An 18,452-nucleotide genomic window follows, 5' to 3' on the forward strand; every position below is an offset into this window, starting at 1 on the left:
GGGCACTGTGATTATTTAACAGTTTCTCTAGCACTGTTCCTACCACTGTTTCTGTAACATTTTTTGTTTTTTATTTGACAGGGTTGTTATTCCTTTGCCTAACCCCAAGCTGGAAGGCCAGGGTGTCTGTTTTCTCTGGCCCCTCCCCACAGACAAATCTGACACGGTTGCACCTGCCAGGAGCAAACAAAAAGCCCCACTGGTCGGTCACACACACACAAAGCAGATAGACACACACAAGATACAGAAGAAACTGAATTATTTGAGCTATCAACATTTCCATTTTCCCACAGCATGTTAGTTTTGAAGGTTGGTTTAATTTATTTTCTTGGAACCAGAAATGGGGAAAGAGACACTGGAGTCAGTGGAATTACAGCAGGAAGGGATAAGTCTCATGATTCGTCACTAACCAAAGGCTTTGTAAACAGAGCAATAATGTTACTGAATGGTCTGGCTAACCCTGCAGTTAGAAACAATCAGCTCTACGGGTGGTAAATTGACAGAGGCTCTGCTGCTGATCATGAAATAAAAGCACATTACCTTTAAACAGCTGCTACTTCAGTGCCTCTGGAAGTACAGAAAACAATGATCTGTGTTAAAGGAAAGTTGCCATTTCTCAGAGCCTCAATTTCTATTGTGTGTGTACAGGAAGGTTTGAATGTGTAGCAGGTAGTTTGGTAAAGCTTAGCTATTTTATGTGTGTAACAGGCTCCTGCCCACCTGCAGCAGAGGTTTCAATCACATATGATGGCCACTTACCGAATGTCACACACATTAGTCCATCCCTCCCCATGTTCAGTCTCTGACCAGAATGTTAGGATGAGGCAGAGAACTGGGAAAGGATCGCAGTAGGAATATATTAAAAAGTGGGGTTAATCAGAGCTGGGCTGCAGACAGAGCCTGTTCTAGAGCTGGTGAAGTGACAGGGACACACACCCGCTTGTGCTGGCTCTGAAATAACAGCAGAAGCAGATTGAAGAGAATGAGCTCATGGGCAGCTGCCATGTCAGTGCATCACTCACCTGGCAGGTGTTACACAAAACACAGCACTTCCCCCCACTGCCACCACTTCATTATACTGGCCATGGGGCTGTTTGTCCTGCAGGACTTTGATCTCTCCGGGTGGTCCATGGTGATTCATAACAGAGCCATTAGGGGAGCAGGAGTCATCCCAATGGAAATCTCTGCACTTCTTTCTCAGTGTTACCTTCTTAGCCCTGGCTTTGGAGATGACATTAGCCTTATCCTGTCTTGATTTTAGGTAGGATTTTGATCACCTTCTGGGGCTTGGCAGCTTAGAACTTTTGAGGGCTTTTCTCTGACTTTTTGGTCCCTGCTGCAGTCAGTACATTCTAGACATGGGCATGGTGACCTCCCTGGGGATCTTGACAGCTTTAGCCAGCTTCTTGGTGGCTATTTTCCTGCTCACAGCCACTGTCTTCTTCTCATGCCTTGTCCTGGGGGCCCAGCTGCTGGTTGAATGAGAAGGAGCCAAAGTGCTGGTGACTTTAGCCTGCACCAAGTGGCCTTTGCTCGTCGGACTCCTGAACCCCAACTGGATGTGGTTCTTGTTCTTCTGCACAGCACAGCCCTGGAGAGGAGGGATCTGCAAATGTACATTCCTATGATCCCTTTGTTTAATTGACGAAAACATAAATTAAACACTTAGAGGCTTGGAACTGATTTCAGCTGATGGGCAGGTTTGCTAGGTTTTTATGCATTTGGACAGTGAAATGTTGAGTGTTACATTCATTTCAAGCATCCCCGTATAGTGGAGCTCCTGAACATAATGGAGAATGGAAATGAAAATGTTTTCCCTTTTTTCAAAAATAAAAATAAAAAAATAAGAGGTTTATTAGAGGGCACTTGGATTTGAAGCAAGGACCACTTGATCTGCAGTCAAACACTCTACCACTGAGCTATACCTCCTGAGAGCAGATACTTTCCCCATTGTAGCTGAAGCACATCAGTGATTCCAATAGCAGGGGCAGGTTCTCTCTGGGGCACAGAGATTTTTCGGGGAGTTGGTGGCTCCTTTCTTTCCTCACCCTGGAGTAAACGCAGCTTTTTATTCCATGGTACATGTTTTATAGACTAACAACAGCAGCTTGAAGAAAGAGGAGAGTGAATATCTCACTCTCAGGGTTGAAGATGGCCACGTCCCCTCTGTCTGACCGTTGCCATTGCAGGAGAGAAGGTTTCAATGGAATTGAATGCCCTGGCTCAGACTAGAGACACAGAAAGGTTTTGCTGTTCATTGAACAGCAAAGGAAATTGTGTCTGTATGTGAAACTGAGGAGGGACATGAAATGCCCACAGGGTGGCGCAATGCCCTAAGCTAAGGCAGGAGGGTGAAGGAATGGAGCTAAGGAATGACTGACGTGGACTCACCTGGGATTGAAATGACATTTGTTTGTGTGGGGCAGTGAGAAATGTGACATTAATTCAGATGCAGGGTTGAAGCTTCTTTAGCTGCTTGTAGATCTTGAACTTGATTTCCCTGAAGGGAGAAAGGGAAAGTCTGGGGCGGCCTTTAGTCCCTGGCTGGAGCAGTGTATGAAAAAGGCTCCAGAGACGCAGCTGGCAATTACAGGCCACTAAGACTAATGTCAGTACCAGGCACATTGAGTGGAATTGTAGAGCCCAATGATTAGACACATCGGTGACCGGAATTTGCTGGGTGTAGCAGGTGGTCCCCTGCTCCTGCCCTGCGGGGCTTGAAGCAGCCCAGGAGAGGGCTGGGGCTGGGGCCTGGGCTGATTGAGGGAAGCAGGCTCAGCTGGGGCCATGGCCCAGCTGGCCCCTATAAGAGGCTGGGAGCCAGGAGCCCAGTCAGTCTCCCTCTGCTTGTAGTGAGAGAAGGGCCTGGCTGCAGGGACCCAAGCAAGACACCTAGAGTGGGAGCAGGGCTGGGGAAGGGCCAGAGGAGCTGGGAGCTCTGGCCTGGAAAGCCCCAGGCTGCAGGCCTGACTATAGGCTGAATAGGTGCAAGGCTGTAATGGGGCAGCCCAGGGGGAAGCAGAGGTGGCAGGTCCAAACCCCTTTGCCTGTGATGAGTGGCTCATACTGCAGTCTGCCCCAGTGAATGGGGGCTGGATGGAGACTGGGCAGTAGCTAAGACTGAGGTGATGTGGGGATAGTGGGTGGGGGTTCCCCTGGGAGCGGGAGACCCAGAACTGGGAGGGGTACTGCCAGGGTAAAAGGGGCACTGGGGTCCTGGGAGGGACAGGGGGCCAGCTGCGGTAAGGCAGATCACTGGCCTGCAGATCTGATGGCTGCAGAGCTAATTCCCAAAACAACCAGCAGGAGGCGCCACCGGGTGAGTCTGCCCCCGCTTACATTGGGGAAGAATGAACATGGTTTTTGTAAAGGAAAATCATGCCTCACGAATCTACTATAATTCTTTGAGGGAGTCAACAAGCATGTGGATAAAGGTGATCCCGTGGATATAGTATATTTAGATTTTCAGAAAACCTTTGAGAAGGTCTCTCCCCAAAGGCTCTGAAGCAAAATGGGATAAGATGGAAGGTCCTCTCTGGGATAGGTAACTGGTTCAAAGGCAAGGAAGAAAGGGTCTGATTTTCAGAATGGAGAGAGGTAAATAGTGGGGTCCCCCTGGGGTCTGTACTGGGACCAGCACTGTTCAACATACTCCTGAGTGATCTGGAAAAAGGGCTAAACAGTGAGGTGGCAACATTTGCAGATGATACAAACCAACTCAATTTAGTTACGTCCAAAAGAGAGTGCGAAGTGTGACAAAGGGATCTCACCAAACGGAGTGACTGGGCAGCAAAAAGGCAGATGAAATTCAATGTGGATCAATGCAAAGTAATGCACATGGGAAAACATGATCCCAATTCTACATCTGAACTGATGGGGTCTAAATTAGCTCTTACAACTTAAGAAAGAGATCTTGGAGTCACTGTGGATACTTCTCTGAAAACATCCACTCAATGTGCATCGGCAGTCAAAAAAGCCAACAAAATGTTGTGAAGTCCTTAGGAAAGGGATGGCTAGCAGGACAGAAATATAATATTGCCTGTGTATAAATCTGTGGTATGCCCACATCTTGAATACTGGAGCTGGTCCCCCATCTCAAAAAAATATATCGGAATTGGGAAAGGTACAGAAAAGGGCAACCAAAATGATTGGGGTATGGAACAGCTGCCATGTGAGGTGAGATTAATAAGACTGAGGGGAGTTTTCAGCTTGGAAAAGAGATGACTAAGGGGGGGCTAGGATAGAGGTCTATAAAATGATGACGGGTTTGGAGAAAGTAAATAAGGAAGTATCAGAGGGGTAGCCGTGTTAGTCTGGATCTGTAAGGAAGTGCTATTTACTCCTCATAACACAAGAGCTGGGGTCACCCGATGAAATGAATAGACAGCAGGTTTAAAACAAACCAAAGGAAGTTTTTCTTCACCCAACACACAGTCAACCTGGGGAAACTTTGCCAGAGGACGTCGTGAGGGCCATGACTATAACAGGGTCCACCAAAGAACTAGATAAGTTGATGGCGGATGGGTCCATCATTGGCTATTAGCCAGGATGGGCAGGGATAGAAAACCATGCTCTTGAAGTGTCCCCAGCCTCTGTTTGCTGGAAGCTGGAAATGGGCGACAGGGGATTGATCGCTTGATGATTCCCTGTTCTGTTGATTCCCCCACAGGCACCTGGCATTGGCCACTGTGGGAGGACAGGATTCTGGGCTGGCTGGACCATTGGTCTGATCCAGTATGGCTGTTCTTATGACCAATAGAGGGCAGTCCCCACCAGCAATATTTATATTTGGTGCGCTGAAAGGGCTAACTTTCCAAAGCTGACCCAAAGGTTTAGTAAAAGTGTTTTGGAGAAAAACACTAAACAGAACAATGCGAATGAAAACTGGGAGGTATTGTTTAAGGAGCTTGTTAGATGGGGCATAAGCCACATTGCCTAATTAGCTGAGCTTGCAATGGCCTTCCACTCAACTCCCTGACATTTCTCCGTCTGCAAATGTGGTACCCATTTTAAAACCTAGATCCAATCAATTACAACATGTCAGGGAAGATTCTAGGCATCAATGATCTGATCACTGGGTTGATGGCGGTAAACAAGAGCTTCCCATAAGGCTCCCTCCCTCCCTCTTCCCAAGAGCCACCCTCATCCTCTCTCCCCTTTCTGCTCCTGCATCCTCTGCAAACTTTCGAAGACAGATGCCTCGTGATGGCCTTTGCTCATGGGGATGTTGCCTCTTGGTCAGGGTTTCGGCCCTTTTGGGGGGAAGGATGCAGCAGATGGCATGTGGGGGAGCCCAGGCCTCCCATGGGCTCTGACACAGGCCACTCTGAGGGCAACACTTCTTACCACCCCACTATTGTCCTAAGTTCACAGTTTATCACAGGAAGCTCTGAAGGCTGTCAGCTCACTGCTCGGTACCTCTTCTCAGCCGGGCGTGACATGGCAGCTCTCTCCTTAGGGTGGCAGCTGCCTCTGTTATGCTGACAGATCCAGGTTGGTGACACAGTGGTGGGCGGGATTGAACCAGGGACCTCTGGAGCTTAGTGTGTGGGCCTTTACAGCATGAACTAAAAGCCACCCGGCTGTTAGCAAAGGCTGTATAGAAGACTCATTTTATCTCTCCCTCTAAGTGATCTCGGTGCCACTAGCTGGGACACACCACCACCCCCTGGAGGTGTGTGGGTTACGTACTTCCCCTAGCTGAGGAAGCGCATCCTGAGCTTCGGAGAGTTCCCAGCTGTAATCCCGGACGACCCCTGTAACGATGCGACCACTGGCAGGACACTGCTGAGAGTATCAATTCAGGACAAATTGCTTGGAGCAGGGCAGTCACAGCCCGAGGCTGGGTGCCCTTTACTATTAAAGCACGTCACAGCAGCCATGCAGAGAGGACTTTGGTTTTACCCCACTGGCCAATCGGACGTCATACAAGCAATTCCCTCAGCTATTCCAGTTCCCTTCTATCACCACCAGCACCACTCCTTATGGGGATGAATGGTTATGAAAACCAATACCCCAGTAAAAGAAAAAAGGTTCTCTCAAAGGACCCCAAAGGACCAAGCCCCAGATGCAGGTCAATAGACGAGTCAGATCTTACCCACAAATCACGCTTTTGCAAATCCTTTAGCGTTGTTATGGAAAAATTGATCCATGTGTTGTGTTTTCAATCAGATCAGCCTGAGGCCTTTTATTGATTAGAAGCACACAGGGGAGAACCGTTATGGAAACGGCCTCCCCGAAGCTGGTTACAGACAGCCTTATAAAGCTTAAAACCACAATCATAATATGCAAGTTACATACATCATTTCCTTATTATTTTGCTAAAAAAAAATTGCAAAGTTAATGCTGATTGGAGCAGGAGTACCTTTCTTCCATATTAGGCTTTTCCTGTTATTACTTATCTGTTCTATGCGGTTACGTGTTGACAGTAGGGGATGTTACCAAATTGTTTTTCAGTCGGGGACTGTTAGGACTTTCCACTGTCTCCTCCGTGCCCCCCTGCTTGGCTTGTCTGGCCAGCCCTGGCAGCTTGACATGAGGCCTGGGCCTACAAGGCCTTGGATAACACTGGATTTTTCCCCTACAACATCTAAAATAAAAAAGGTTTATTCATAAAAAGAAAGAAATAGAGATGAGAGTTAAAATTTTTAAAGGTATCAATTACACACAGTGATGGAAAAGTTCTTGGTTCAGGCTTGTAGCAGTGATGGAATAAACTGCAGGTTCAAATCAAGTCTCCGGAACATCCTCAGCTGGGATGGGTGATTCAGTCCTTTGTACAGAGCTTCAGTTTGTAGCAAAGTCCCTCCGGAGACATGAAGCAGGACTGAAAATAAGATGGAGACGAGGCATCAGCCTTTTCTAGCCTCTTGCCATGTGGTCTTTGCTTTCTTTGTCCCAAGGACACTTTATCCAGCACATGGCATAGAAAAACCTTAGAGTTCTGTCCATAGGCTGGTCCCTGAAGACCTTGCTGAGTCAGAAGGCGTATCTGCCTTCTCTCAGTGGGTCAATTGTAGAGCTGATGGTCCTTAATGGGCCTTCAAGCAGGCTAGGCAGAACTGACACCAACTTGTCTGGGGTGTTCCCTGGAAGCAGAGCACAAGTTTGAAATATGGGCAGCATAGAGCCAATATTCATAACGTCAACTACAAAAATGATACACATCTAGAGATAGCATCATTATAATCAGCCAATCAGAACGTCTCCATAGACCTCTTACATGACAACCTTTCTACAATATTGGCTGCAAATGGTTGCAATGGTGGTCTATACAGTTACAGATTATGTCAATAACATCACAGGAAGTGACACAGCATCAGCGAGACTGATACTGGAATACTGCCTCCAGTTTTGGTGTCCTCATTTGAAAAAGATGTTGTGAAATTGGAGCTGGGGCAGCAAAGAGCCACCAAATGTTCTGAGGGCTGGAGAAAAATGCCTTCTAGTGAGCTATTGAAAGAGCTCAACCTGTTTAGCTTATCAAAAGAAGATTGAAAGGTGACTTCATTGAAGTGCCTTAATGGAGAGAAAAGATTGGGTATTAAAGGGCTCTTTAATCTAGCAGAGAAAGGCATAACAAGAGCCAATGGCTGGAAGGTGAAAAGAGACAAATTCATATTACAACTAAGGCACAAATATTGTAATAAGGTGTATTCTCCATCTCTTGATGTCATGTAATGAAGACTAGATGCCTTTCTGGAATGTGTTTGCCCCAAAAGTAGCTCTTGTGTCATACAGGAGGCCTGTGATATGCAGGGGGTCAGATTAGATGCTCTAATGGTCTCCTCTGGCCATAGAGTCGACTAATTTCTGAAAAAACGAGTGTAGCATTGGGAGCAGCGTCTGATGTTTCCCTGTCTAGCCGGCTTGCTGCCTAGAACGAACGCTCCTTGAGTGGGGTGATCCACAGGGAGTAGCTCAAACCTGCAAAGTGCCTGGCCAGGGATGGGACATTAGCCCAGCAAGGGAGGGGTGTGGCAGTGACATCACAAAGGCATTTTGCAGGACCTCAGACTATTGGTGGGGAGGTGGTGACCTCACAGAGAGATGCTGACATCAGCCAGGCAGGACAGGGGCGAGGGGCCAGGGAAACCTCAGAGACCCCTGTGGCTTTGCTGCAGTAAGTCTCCTTCTCCAGGTCTCTCTTTGAGGACTGAGAGAGTATTCGGGTTCACGGATGTGAGCGCCAGGAGGAACCTCTTTCGAGTTTTCTCCTTCCCTTTCAGTGATTTTACTAGAAAACAGCCGTCCCTGTTTAGAAGGTAAGAGCCTCCTCGAGGTTTGAAATCTGTTCAGTCTGATTCATCTGTTGCAGGGGAGTGCTCTGCAGTTCCCACTGTGGGAGATCCACCCAAAAATGTGGGGCTGAAATACTGCTCAGGCAGTGATCCCCACCAGTGACCTAGGCCATCCTTTGGGCTCTCTGGTGAGAACCCTCAGCCTCACGTTCTCAGTCTCTACCCTGATTGGCTGAGCAGGGGGTTTTTGACAGGGAGGCAGGGCCGGCTCCAGACCCCAGCGTGCCAAATGCGCGCTTGGGGCGGCATTTTGCCAGCAGGGCGGCAGGTGGCTCCAGCGGACCTTCCACAGGCATGACTGCCTGCTGCCCTGCCGGCAAAATGCTTGGGGCGGCCAGATTCCTAGAGCCGCCCCTGCAGGGAGGAGACTCAGATCCTTGTTCTCTTTTAAGACCAAGGAAATAAGTCAGAACCAGTTCTATGTTTGATGAATTTTGCTGCTTCTCTGCATTAATTGTCTCTGAGCAGTTCATGATTCTCTTTAACATTGCAGTTCTCCTCAAATACTTGCTGAATAATTCCTGTGCACTGTTGTTGGTCTGGAGCTCATCTGAGAGCACTTTATTCTGGTCATTCAATGTCTGAAATTCAAGATCTGATGGTTAGTTTGAAAATCGGGGCTCTTGGGTCCTATTCCCAACTCTGCCACTGACTGGCTGTGTGACCTCAGACAAGTCAATTCTCCTTTCTCAGCCTTAGCTTCTCCCTCTTTGGAGTAGGGATAATAATGATCCACTCCTACCTACCTCACAGTGCGTGGAGGCAGGGCCGGCTCTAGGTTTTTTGCCGCCCCAAGGAAAAAAAATTTGGCTACCCCCACCCAAGCCCTGGGCTCCTCCCCATAACTCTTGCTGCCCGAGCCCTGGGCTCTGCCCCCCACCACCCGCACCCCCCTGCCGCCCCAGCTCTGGGCTCCCCCCCACCATCTGCACCCTCCTTCTGCCCCAGCCCTGGGTCACTGGTAACTTGCTCCCAGGGCAGGTCATTCAGCAGGAATTTTTGATGTGCACAGAACGCAGACTGGTTCCCGCATGGTTACAGAGCTGCAGTAAAGTGGAACAATTTTCAGCTTGTGTGATTGGAGGAGATCTGGATGCATATTATAAGACTGTCCTCCATACATGAGGAAAAGTTGAGGTGCCTTTATTATTCTTTGTTTCTATGGGGAATTTGCCAGTGCAATATCACTGTCTTCCTTTTAAACAAACAAAACTAGAAAAAAAAATGGCAATGGCTGTTGAAAATAGCAATTCCAGTCCTAAAAACCACTGGGAAGCATTTCTTGCTCAATTTTCTCTAGTAGGATGCCCCTGGAACAATGGGATCGAGAAACCTGCATCACTGAAAGTGCAGCCATGGAGACACCCCACAGCAGCCTTTCCTGGCAGGGGCAGGGGGGCGAGAAGGGACATCATCCGAGCTCCCTGCATCCAGGTTACTTTCCTCAGCCGGGCTGCGTCAGGGGAGGGCAGAGAGCAGCAGCTTCTTGTTGCCGGCTCAAAGAGCCTGAGGCGGAGCAACAGCAGGTTCGTTGCCCGGTGTGCGTTGCACTAATTAACACACCAGGGTGGAGAAGCAAAACCAGGTTTATTTGAGCCCAAATAAGGTGCCAGGGAGAAAAAGCATTCTCAAATCCTGCACACCCGCGCGCAGGCGGGGTCCCAGCATTTATACCCCACTTGTTTGTGTAAGCCTTTTGTTCGGTTTTCCCCCTCACCCCTCCCTTCCCAACAGCAGTTACTTTAAACATTACATTTCAGCATGTTAGAAAAGTTCCCATTCGCATGCTTATCTCTGGCCTTCACAGCACAGACGCATGTAGGCTTTTCTTCCCCCTCTCCCCCTCCTCCCCGCCGCTCCTGCATCTGCAAGCTGAGACAGCTGACAGTTACACATTTTGCTTGCTGTCTCTTAGCATCTTAGGCTGGTTAAAGTTCACAGCATGTAAGAACTTTGGTTCACTTCAGGCCCAAAGTCACAACTTTGGTTTACTCAGGCCTAGTGACACCAACAATTCCCCCCTTTGAGAATATTCAACCAACTTTTGGCGAGTTTTCTCAAACTTTAAAGACAAAAAGCAATGAAGCTTTGCAGATATATGTACAACTGCTCTTTTGAGCTTAGTCACCCCCAACCCAGGAATAAATGCATGGACAAAAGAGTGGAATGTTCATTTAACAACTAAGGGATTGGGACACTGACTATAAATCAGGTAGGTATACCAAGTGGTTTAATTTCCCAGATGTCTTGGTGAATAATTTAGTCCCACATGCATCCTCCCCATGGACCCAGCAGGATTCGGTATGTGGGAGCCCACACCCACCCTAACCGGTCCATATGCTTGGAAGGAGCACTGTGAATGTCCACACTTCCATCCAGAAAGTGTCCAAGTATGTCTCCATGACCACAGATCAGATGGTACTCCTGATGCGTCTGTAAGGGCAGTGGGCCATGTTTTGTGCTCAAGATCACTCGGAATGGCCATCAGCTGGTCATTCAGGAAATTCTGAATTTCTAAACATACTAGATCCCACTGCAATGCCTTCCCAGCCTCAGTGATATGCAATACCATCTCTGTCAGTAACTTCTGGGTCATAGAACTAAGGGTGGAAATGACATGTAACTCACCAACTCCAGCCTGTACTTAAGATAGCTGAGTTTCAAGAATAAGGCTAGTAGCCTTTTCTAGTTGGCCCAATTTCTTATCATGTTCTTGGCTTTTAAGATATTGGCCCTAGCCCACAGGGATCTGCTCAATTCTCTTTCTTTCCAGAGGAAATAACCCAGGCCCTCTGTTGTGCTAATCTAATGGCAGCCCCTTGTGAGCAATCTGGGTATGTAGAAGTGATTTGAAAACCTGATAAGGGCAATGTCATTTAAAATCCAATTAGGGAGGGCAATACATACTGAAGGATTTATCCAAAACACAGGGTGCAGCCTGTAGATTAAACCCCAAAATCCAATTAATACCACAGGGTTGTTTCTTCTTTGCCTGTGAGAAAAGAAACCTAACACATTGCATTAGTGTCTTTGCAGATTTTACAAATTTTATAGCTGCATGGGCAAATTTAAGTCCCCCCCTTTTTCTGGTTTTTAGCCAAGTAATGGCTCTTATACTTATCAGTGCCAAAGGAAGGGCATCTGGCCACTTTAAGTTTGTCTCAGCACAAATCTTGGCCAGTTTATTTTTAGCATGTTAGCTATTCTTTTTTTTCTCAGTTAACTCATTCTTTTTCCTTTTCCCATTTTTTTTGCTCCTTTAACCTATAAAGGAAACTTTTACTTATACACCTTTTGTTAACAATGAACACATACACAGTACATTAGTCTTATTTAATGTATGCCACATATACCCTTTCACTAAAATAACCTTATTACAGAGCTTTAGAACAACAAGCCAGGACAAGCACACCCACTTTGATGAGTTCATTCAATACAACCTCTAGTCCAATAGCTTTCCACCATCCCCAGCCCTCTGGCTAGAAATCTGAGGTAGCCAGAAGGATCCCATGTACAATATGGGGAGTGGGTTAACTTTCATGTCCTTGCTTTTAAAGACTGTTAGTATGCAAATTTTAATAACAATTTTCAATTAAAAAAATTGGCCAATGAAGTTTCTTTCTCTTACTTAGGAAAATGTATTAGACTTTAGTATATCACATTTTTCTGATATATCCAAACACGTTGTATTCTAAATTGAACAAAACAAGTATCTGCATTTCAATTTAACACTGCCACTTGATTTTAAATCAGACCATCCCATAAAAATATTAAACACATCAATTCTGGCCACAAGACAAACACCACAAGACAGAACATAGAACACAAAACATAATTGTTACTCTGTCAGTAAATGCATGATATGTTGAATGCTGTTCAGCTGGCATTAGTTTTCTTTAATTATCTGAAAGACAAAAACAGAGGTCTATCCCTTCTGGGCAGTCAATCATTACTTAAAATATACAAATACTCTTGTTGATTTTAGGCAAAACAGGAGAATTACCCCATATTTTCTTTGCCTGAATTTATTTACAAACATTTCAAAGATACCAAAAACTTTTATCTTTAGCATTTTTACAAAGTTCAACTGCTGTTCCCTCCAGCAACTACAGAGTTAACTTTTCACTTTCCCTTAAAAATCACTTGCTTTTCCCTTAAATTACTTGCTTGCCTTTCAACAGCCACTTACCAATTCAAATCATCATTTCAAATATCCTCCTGAGTATTTGAAATTTCCATGCTTATACTCACTTACTCCTTTCCACTACACCCTCAAAAGTTTCCAACCTGTTCTCCAATCTTTCTGTCTGTTGCCTGCCCGCCTGGGCCCGATCCTGCTTTTCTCGCTGAATCGTCCCTATCCTGGGCACAAACTTGTTCCACTACCAGTTTAGCTAGGAGGGTGGGCTTCTCAACTAGCCCCCACCCTTCTGGTCTTTTCCCTAAAACATTTTTACTCCCAAAACTACTCGAGTCCTCCCTAGTAAGGCTTGCCACCTGGGCAAAAATACATGGCCATTGTGTAAAGGCCATTTACTTAACACACAATCCAAACCCCTTTAGGGGGTCTACCCAGAGACCCACCCATTTCTCTGCTGACACTTAAACAGAAAAGAAAATTACACAGAGAGCAGAGAGAATTACAGTCTAAGCCAGATTTTTCCTACTTCTATTACATTGTCCGTTACAGGGGGCGGGACAGAATTATCTCAATACAACCTCAGAGCTTCATCGCACACATGGCTTCCACCCTGAGGAATTATGAATGAGAAGTTCAGTTCCGCCCACACACCTAACGCCCAAATGAACAGAGCAGAAAAACAACAGTAACCAGTTAAACAGAACAGAACCAGAACCAGATAGTGCACCAAAACCAAATAGTGTTTCCTTATTCTATTAGGGCTCACCTTTAACCATACAATCCTTATCATACAACACCAACCATACCAAACAAAGCAAACATAAAATGACAAAGATAAAACAGATAGATGGTGTAAATTCTGCAGGCTCCCCCATTCTCAATTGCTCACCAAACTGTGACAAATTTCTGTTACCAATTTATCCCTCATGTCAGGTGATCAAACTGACACTGCAGGACGGTGGGGGGGGGGGAGGGTGGATAGAGAAAGCACACCATATAACCAAATTTTAAAGCTTCATTAAAAATAATAAAACAACAATGGAGAGTGTTGGGAACACTCCCACATCACTCAGGAAAAATATGAATGCCCCAAGCCTTAAGCCACTTTAATACTCACACATGTCTAGACTGGCCACGTCTGTGTATAATGTTCAGAGAAGGGGAATAGGTGAACGGGAGATTATCCTGTATACAGCTTGTCCAGAATTTCCAACATGCTTCCGCTCTTGGGAGGGCTGTTCTTTTACACCCTGGAATCTCCTGCGGCGTCTCTTTCAGAGATTCCAGTTCAGGTCAGCTGCCTGTCCGGCTTCGGGGTTGCAAAAACTGTTGGATCTCACTGAACCGTTAAGCTTTGCAAATGCAATCTCAGTCCTGTAACTTGTATTGCCTTTGGTTTGCCTCTGTCTCTATTTTTCCACAACCAGCTGGGGCTGAAAGCAGTTTTTCTTTGCACTTAGCATAGTCTGTGCTGGTACTTGACCTTGAACACAAAGCAACTTTTCATCTCTGGGACAAGCTGAATTTCAAATTAACCCGTTCCTAGACAAATTGCTCACACTGTGTCAGAGGCTTTTCTTTGGTGATTAAAAGCTCCTCTGAGATATATGATCTTATCTAGATTGAAGATACCTTCTAATGGGCATTGTTTAGATGGATTTTCACGCATGTGAAGATTCCAATTCTCTAAATACCTGCAGGTTTTAGGACCATAATGTACGTACATATACTATGCTGGGGTACCCTTAGGGGGTGAGGTGGAATGTTTAGACTGTCCCTCCCCCATTTTCCACTTATACACACAGAGAGGGTGCCCTGTCCGTGCTAGCGGTTCATAAACTAAGGATCTCTCCCTACAGGACACTCACACAGGAGAGACTAATGGGGATGACCATGACTCTCCTACACCTCCCTTCAGCAAAGAGCGTCGGCTAGTCTCTGGGAGACGGCGCCGCTTACTCTGATTGCATCCAGTGAGATGATCAGACTGTCAGTAGCCCACACGGAAAGGAAGGGGGGGGAGGGAAGATGGGTTCACACATTCCTAGACCCAGGAAGCTTCTTTGCCGGACGATGCCAGGCCGAGTCAGCCCACCGTGGGTCGGATCTCCTAAAGATCCACTAGTTACCGGGCTTGCGTTAGAATATTCCTGATCATGAGCATTCGCTTCACAGGGTATTCTGGGCATCTTCCAGTAACGGACACTCACACTGGTATACACACACACACACACACACACACACACACACACACACACACACACACACACACACACACACACACACACACACACACACACACACACACACACACACACCAAGGCCATTGTTTCCTATTACCACGATGCATCTTATCTTGCTGCACAGTCAATAAATTCAAATGGCATGATCCCAACAGAGACAGACATTCCCACGGACAGTCCTCCTCCCAGTGCAGCTCTGGGGCATATGATGGGGGATTTTTTACAAGAGCTCTACATACAAACAGCTTCAGAAGCTACCCATTCACTGACAAAACAGAAGTAATTGAAGGATCATGTTGTAATTAAGTGATCCTTCTGGTGGCCACCTTTCCTGGCTCTCTAACTGATACTGAGGCCAGTCTACTGTATAAAATCTTTTCAGTTCACTTTTAGTCAATGGATCTGATTCAAACACTTTCCAATTCGTCAGAATGCATTCTAAGGGTGTACACCGTGCCCTGCCTATACTCTGTCCCTGCCCCATACCATGGGCTTGCCCTTGACCCACTATAGGACACTCTCTTGTCTAGTGGGAATTACAACGGCTGGGCGTTCCCAGCCTCAGGCAAAAGTCCATACCACTGGACTGTTCCTACCTTATTCACAGGATCGGTTCCTCACCGTCGCCCGCAACTGCTTCTCCACTATCTGAGTGCGTTGCACCGTTGTGTCCTCCAAGGTCGGCCTGACGCGTCTCTGCTGAGGCCCCCGGTAAAGGCACCGGTGCGCGCTGGGCGTCGGCTGTGACCATCGTCCACTGGCCATTGGAGGAGTCTGGGCAAGGCACAATTTTGCCTCGAGCCCACCCAGGGACACCAAAACTGTTGCCGGCTCAAAGAGCCCGAGGCGGAGCAACAGCAGGGTCCGTTGCCCGGTGTGCGTCGCACTAATTATCACACCAGGGTGGAGAAGCAAAACCAGGTTTATTTCAGCCCAAATAAGGTGCCAGGGAGAAAAAGCATTCTCAAATCCTGCACACCCGCCCGCAGGCGGGGTCCCAGCATTTATACCCCACTTGTTTGTGTAAGCCTTTGTCTGGTTTTCCCCCTCACCCCTCCCTTCCCAACAGCAGTTACTTTAAACATTACATCTCAGCGTGTTAGAAAAGTTCCCATTCGCATGCTTATCTCTGGCCTTCACAGCACAGACGCATGTAGACTTTTCTTCCCCCTCTCCCCCTCCTCCCCGCCGCTCCTGCATCTGCAAGCTGAGACAGCTGACAGTTACACATTTTGCTTGCTGTCTCTTAGCATCTTAGGCTGGTTAAAGTTCACAGCATGTAAGAACTTTGGTTCACTTCAGGCCCAAAGTCACAACTTTGGTTTACTCAGGCCTAGTGACACCAACATTCTGATGCTCCCCTCACAGCCCAGCCCAGGTGGGGAAAGTGACCAGGACGCATGGGGCACATAGTGTTGCTCCTCGCTCCCCCCCAGCCTCTGTGGGGCCACGGAGGAGCACTGGGGCAGGGGAGAGCACTGAGCACCTTTGCACGGCCACACGGTGCCCTTTGACCCCCTGGAGCCCTGGGCGGCTGCCGGGGGCCCCACCCCTAAGGCCGGCCGGGCTCCCCAGCACGAACAGCAGAGACACAGGGAGACTGGCCACCCACTGAGCAGAGGTAGCCTGGGCGGCTCGTAATGGAGGCTCGGGGGGGCTCAGCCTCCCCAAACCTTGCGTTGCCAAGGGGGCAGTGGGGCCCATGACTAGGGGCCCTGGCCAAATGGGCCCCCCTGGGAAAGTCTCCCCCATGGGGGCCCCAGGGCTGGAGGAGCTCCCACTCCCTGCTACGGCCCGGGGGCTGCAGCAGAGGCACAGAGCTTCTCTGGTCTCGGGGCCGCAGCGGAGCAGGGGTAACGGAGTGACAGGGTGGGGCCAGTGGGGGAAGGGGTGGAGCAGAGGTGACAGTGGGTGGGGCCGTGGGTGGAAGGGGGCGGAGCCACAGACAGAAGTGGGGGGGTCATGGTTCCGGTGCTGGGGCCCCCGCACTTGTTCTCCCTTTCCCTGGGCTTTGGCATCACTCGCCCCTGCTTAGCGAGTAGGGGTCAGTGGTCCCCAAAATGTGGGGTGTGACTCCTAGGGGGACACAGAGGAACTTTCATGGGGGCACCTCAGGGCCTGAGCCAGACCCCATGGAGGGCGGGGAGGGAGCCCCACTCAGCCCCACTCTGTCCCAGCTCTTCCCCAACCCCACCCTCAGCCTGGCCCCTGGCTCCCAGCCCGGCCTCGACCCCCTTACCCCTGTCCGCACCCCTCTCCCCAGCAAGCACCAGCCCCACTCCCAGCCCCAGTTCTCGACCGCGGCTTCCGAGGGGCCACAGCCATGGATACGAGGGCGCAGTGTGAAATGTTTGGGGACCACTGGGTTAGGGTGACGTCCTCAATCACTTCTCTGCAGTCCAATGAAAGCGATTTCTCACACACCCACCCCTCCGTCAGGACGTCCTAGGTACGTTCCGCTGCCCTTCACTCATACAGGAAGGAGAATAACATTTCATTGCACTCAATGCTAAAGTGATTTGCAACCATCCACAACTGGTCATTTTGGGGGAGCGGCCCCCTCATGCTGCATAGCTAGGCAGAGTAGGGGTGTCTATGCAAACACGGCCTGTTCCTGAAGTCTTCCCCCAGCTCCTCACTAGATGTGAGGGGGGAGCTCATTCAGCCCCTGCTTATGCTTAGTATTTAAAAACTCCTTAGTAGCCCTATCTCTGCTGGCCTTAGATTTCTCCTCCTGTCCCTCTCTTAGCTGCTCAGATGAGGTAGCTGAGTGGTTAAGGTGATGGACTCCTAATCCATTGTGCTTTGTATGCATGGGTTCAAATCCCATCCTCATTGGATACATTTAGTCTTCACTCTCCTTTACAGACAACCATCTTCCCCCCTTGGTACAATGACAGATCAAACAAAAACCTTCTCAGAATATCAGCTGCCTCCCCCCCTTGCTTCAAATAAAATGTCTAAATCCCAGATTTCTAAAAAAATTCTCTAGTCCTGCATTTCTTAGTTTTTATCTCAAAAGGGAACAGCCTCATAATCTCCCCCAAACACCCTCGGACCTCCCCAAATAATTAAAATACCCACAACCTGAGCAAGGCCACAACAGTGAACCAGAGCCAGTGTCTAGGCCAAGCTGTTCTGAAGGAGGCAACTCAACCATTTTCTCTCTGCTTCCCTTGGCAAAGTCTGACTGAGAAAACAAAATTCCCCAAACTGAAAATTTTCTGCTGAAAAACCACTACTAGTCTGTTTGGGGACTTTGGTTTGAATGTACTATTATTATTCTCTTCTGATTTCTGAATCAGTTTTGTCATCCAGGTGTGTTTCCAGCTGTTGAGTTGTGGGGGAGAGAGGCCAACTCATAATGTCTCTACCCCCCCCTTTCATAGTTTCTTCCAACTGGCTAGGAAGTACCTTTGCTAGGATGTGAGTCAAGCAGTGTCCATTGTCGCTGTGCTATCTCGGAGAAGTCTGCATTGTACACGGCTCCTGGGATAGTCCTTGGGAGTGTGGATCCCTTTAATGGGCCAGTAGCGAGTCTGGCTCCTCCATTGTCACACCTGAAAGGCTGGTGGTGGGCATTTCCCAACCTCATCTCAGTCACACACACAGAGCAAAACTTCCCAGCCAATGCTACACACACAATCCAACACAATAGTAATGTTCAACAGACCAAGACTTTTGAAATGACACCTCATCAGGCAGACTTTGTACAAACCGTATCATCATTATATGAGAGTGGTGAATATGGGGCTTCCAGGGTGCTGC

General features: G+C 48.0%; 1 protein-coding gene and 1 non-coding gene across 2 annotated transcripts in view; one reads left to right on the top strand and one right to left on the bottom strand.

The window, feature by feature from the left end:
- LOC120381809 (zinc finger protein 850-like) overlaps positions 1-18,452 on the bottom strand; it is a 288,805-nt gene that overhangs the window by 197,049 nt on the left and 73,304 nt on the right. The window lies entirely within an intron of this gene.
- TRNAR-CCU lies at positions 17,441-17,522 on the top strand. The gene has a single exon. It is a non-coding gene; the product is annotated as a tRNA-Arg (tRNA).

The sequence above is a fragment of the Mauremys reevesii genome, linkage group 14 (assembly GCF_016161935.1).
Source record: "Mauremys reevesii isolate NIE-2019 linkage group 14, ASM1616193v1, whole genome shotgun sequence".
NCBI lineage: Eukaryota > Metazoa > Chordata > Testudines > Geoemydidae > Mauremys > Mauremys reevesii.